At 46.6% G+C, this 4,294-nt stretch overlaps 1 long non-coding RNA gene across 1 annotated transcript; it reads right to left on the bottom strand.

Annotated features, from left to right (window-relative positions):
• Positions 1–296: 296 nt before the first annotated feature.
• On the bottom strand, positions 297–3,898 carry LOC141554884 (uncharacterized). Its single transcript, XR_012485997.1, has 2 exons — positions 2,977–3,898; positions 297–1,408 (listed from the first exon to the last, which is right to left on the bottom strand). It is a non-coding gene; the product is annotated as an uncharacterized LOC141554884 (long non-coding RNA).
• Positions 3,899–4,294: the final 396 nt, after the last annotated feature.

Below are 4,294 nucleotides of genomic sequence, written 5' to 3' on the forward strand. Positions count from 1 at the left end.
CCGGCCATCTGAAGCCCTCGCTCCTGCGGGAAGGCCCGGTTATCATGAACCTCCCCGGCGAGCCGCGGGCCACAGGGTGGGAGCTCCCGGCCGTGGTGGCCATAGCCGTCTTCGGCCTGGTGTGTCTGCTCTACGTGCTGGCCTTCCTGTTCTCCCTGTGCTGCGGCCGCTGCGGCCCCGGGCCCGCCGGCGCCCAGCTCCGCGAGGAGAACGAGGAGGCCACCTTCCACCCCTCCTCCCCGCCCGGCGCGCCGGACCTCGCGGGCGGAGCCAGCGCTCCCCCCCAGGCGTTCTGAGGCCGCGCCTCGGAGACCGCCCCGCCGGCTCTTCCCTGATGCCCGAGTCCTCTCCACCTTCTCGGAGCCGGCCACCTGTCAGCCCCCGTACGCCTCCGCGGTCTGCAGTTCCTCTCTGGGCTGACCCTCGGACAAGGCTGGGGGGAAGGGGGCTGCTATTGCCCCTTAGAGGAGATGTTCCCAGGTTACTGAGGGGGAACATAAGGGGAGGGGGAAGAGCAGCGGTCCTGGGGCAGTTACCTGCCGGTGCTCACCTACATTAAGAGGCTCCTAAGAGACCGCGCTGCAGAGCAGCTGAGCTTGGGCAGCGGCGAGGGAGGAAGAGAAGAGAACCGCAGTTCTATGCCACTTTTCTCTGAGGGAAGAACCGAGGACGCTGGCTCCGAGGGGAACTTTAAAAAGCTAACCCCGAGGCGCATTCTAGGGGAACTGAATGATGGGGAACTTTACCTACCGCTTTTATACTTGGATTTGAACTGCGGACAGCTGGGCCGCGCCCGCCCCCCCGGAATAAGCATCCTTACATGGTCTGGCCCTGCGCCACCGATGGGTACATCTCCAAAGCGTTAAACCGAAGCGGGGCCCAACTGAAGTGAGAGGATGAGAGAGCGCCAGGAACGGCGCTGGCGAAGGAAGCGCCCAAGCGGCATCTTCAGGAGTGCGGTCAGCCTGGGGCGCCACCCTGCTCAGAGCCCAGCCAGTCTGCAGGGCTGGAGCACCGCCGCCGTTCTCGGCAGCTCCTCGCCCAGCTTGTGCTCTCGCCGCCTCCGCGCTGAGTCCCGCGGTGCGGCGCCTGAAAACTGACGCAGCCACACCTGACGGCGGGCTCGCCAGGCGGTCCGGGACTGTAGCTTCTGCCTGGAATCGCCGTGAAATGCAGGTCTCTCCGCGCCTTGTCCCTCGCTGGGAATAGTGCCGTCCCAGCCCGGCTACAACCCGCGAAAGTGTCTTTGGAAGGGGGAAGTAAGGGCACACAACTGCTCAGTTCATTTAGACTCCATTACAGTGGAAAGTCACTGCTGTAGCGGACGTGCATGTTTTACAAATTTCATCTAAATATAGCCTCTGTCTAGTGCTGGCTTTATGTGTAAATGACAAATTGGGGATAAGAACTGTGCTTTGGTCACCAAAACCATTTGGTATTGGCTAAGAAATAGACTAGTTGATCAGTGGCATAGGTTAGGTTCACAGGACAAGATAGTGAATAAAAATAGCAATCTAATCTTTGACAAACCCAAAGATCCCAAATTTTGGGATAAGAATTCATTATTTGACAAAAACTGCTGGGAAAACTGGAAATTAGTATGGCAGAAACTAGGCATGGACCCACATTTAACACCACATACTAAGATTAGATCAAAATGGGTCCAAGATTTAGGCATAAAGAACGAAATCATAAATAAATTGGAGGAACATGGGATGGTTTACCTCTCAGACTTGTGGAGGAGGAAGGAGTTTGTGTCCAAGGGAGAACTAGAGATCATTATTGATCACAAAATAGAACATTTTGATTACACCAAATTAAAAAGTTTCTGCACAAACAAAACTAATGCAAACAAGATTAGAAGGGAAGTAACAAATTGGGAAAAAATTTTTACAGTTAAAGGTTCTGATAAAGGCCTCATCTCCAAAATATACAGAGAATTGACTTTAATCTATAAGAAATCAAGCCATTCTCCAATTGATAAATGGTCAAAGGATATGAACAGACAATTTTCAGATGATGAAATTAAAACTATTTCCACTCATATGAAAGAGTGTTCCAAATCACTATTGATCAGAGAAATGCAAATTAAGGCAACTCTGAGATATCATTACACACCTGTCAGATTGGCTAAGATGACAGGAACAAATAATGATGAATGTTGGAAAGGCTGTGGGAAAACTGGGACACTGATGCATTGTTGGTGGAGTTGTGAAAGAATCCAACCATTCTGGAGAGCAATCTGGAATTATGCCCCAAAAGTTATCAAAATGTGCATACCCTTTGACCCAGCCATACTACTACTGGGCTTATACCCCAAGGAACTACTAGAGAAGGGAAAGGGTCCTGTATGTGCCAAAATGTTTGTGGCAGCCCTTTTCATAGTGGCTAGAAGCTGGAAGATGAATGGATGTCCATCAATTGGAGAATGGTTGGGTAAACTATGGTATATGAATGTTATGGAATATTATTGTTCTATAAGAAATGACCAACAGGAGAAATATAGAGAGGCTTGGAGAGACTTACATCAACTGATGCTGAGTGAAACGAGCAGAACCAGAAGATCATTATACACTTCAACAATGATACTGTACGAGGATGTATGCTGATGGAAGTGGATTTCTTCAACATAGAGAAGAGCTAATCCAATTCCAATTGATTAATGATGGAAAGAACCAGCTACATCCAGAAAAGGAACAATGGGAAATGAATGTAAACTGTTATTTTTACCTTCTGAATCCAATTCTTCCTGTGCAACAAAAAATTCGGTTCTACACACATATATTGTATCTAAATTATACTGTAATATATTTAACATATATAAGACTGCTTGCCATCTGGGGGAGGGGTTTGGGGGAGGAAGGGAAAAAATCTGAATAGAAGTAAGTGCAAGGGATAATGTTGTAAAAAATTACCCATGCATATGTACTGTCAAAAAATGTTATAATTATAAAAAAAAAAAAAAAAAAAAAGAACTGTGCTTTGCCCTTTTTCAAAAAGCGGGGTGTAATGTGGCCCTGCTCTTTTGCTGTAATCATTCCAAATATGGCAAAATATTGCAACGAAATGCGGTTTATCAAAATGTGTTGTTTGTCACGACCAGTTCTTTATGACCCCATGTCCGTGGGGTTTTTTTGGGAAAAATCCTGGAGTAGTTCGACATTTCCTTCTCTATTGGATTATGGCAGACCACAGGGTTACCCAGCTAATTGAACTCGGGTCTTCCTGACTGCGCTATCCACTGAGCCACCTCTCTGCCTTCTACATCAAATTATATAGATGCATTAATTGTGATGCTCAATGGCAGCCCACAGGTGAGGATGTGGAAAGATGGTGGAGGAGGTCAGAAAACTTGAGGTTCTCCAAATTTCCTCCCAAAAAAAAAAAAAAGATGAATGTGGAATAGCAGAAGTGAACAGAAATCAGGGTAAAGTAGCTTGGGAAGACTCTAAGATGGACCTGATCCTCCAGGGACAGAGCTTCAGCCAAATACAAATATCTCTGGCTCAGTTCCCAACCAGTGTGGGAGGCTGCTGGCTGAGGAGGCACCTCATAGACAGTAGGGGATTGGGAAGGCCCAGTAGAAGACTGAAGGATGCCGACCAGATGCGGGGAGAAGGAGCTGGTTGTGGGCACTTGCGGGAGAGGGAATCCCTGGTTTCAGTCCTAGGGCAGAGAGGGCAGCTAAAGTTTGCAGCCACTGCAGAATGGTCCATAGGGAGCAGGAACATTTATAGGACAGTGTAGCTGGGGACCTACTAATGGTTTATCCTGAAAAGCAGTGACTAAGGTTGGGCCCTGGGATAAAGCTCAGAAAATAATTGCCCATACCACACTAGAACTTGATTATAATAACAAACTGTAAAATGCAATAAAATTAAAATAGTTACTGGGAACAGAGAAGATCTGGGTTCATATTTAGTGTAAGATTGTGGAGTATAAAAAAAAAAAAAAAAAAAAACTTTTTTTTTTTTTTTTTTTTTTCCTGAGGCATTTGGGGTTAAGTGATTTACCCAGAGTCACTTAGCTAGGAAATGTTAAATATCTGAGGTCAGATTTGAACCCAGGTCCTCCTGACTTCAGGATTGGTGCTCTATCCAGTGCTGCCCCTTTTTCAATGAGAAACTTCAAATGGTCACAAGCACAAAAAGAGCTCTTGGAAGAACTTTAACAAATCAAATAAGAAAAATTAAGGAAAAATAAGGGGGGGGGGAGAGCAATCCAAGTAAATCAAGAAAAATATGAAAAGAGTCAACCAACTGGAAATAGAAAATCAAAAATGTAAGAAAGAAAA

This window comes from Sminthopsis crassicaudata, chromosome 2, assembly GCF_048593235.1.
Source record: "Sminthopsis crassicaudata isolate SCR6 chromosome 2, ASM4859323v1, whole genome shotgun sequence".
Taxonomy (NCBI): domain Eukaryota; kingdom Metazoa; phylum Chordata; class Mammalia; order Dasyuromorphia; family Dasyuridae; genus Sminthopsis; species Sminthopsis crassicaudata.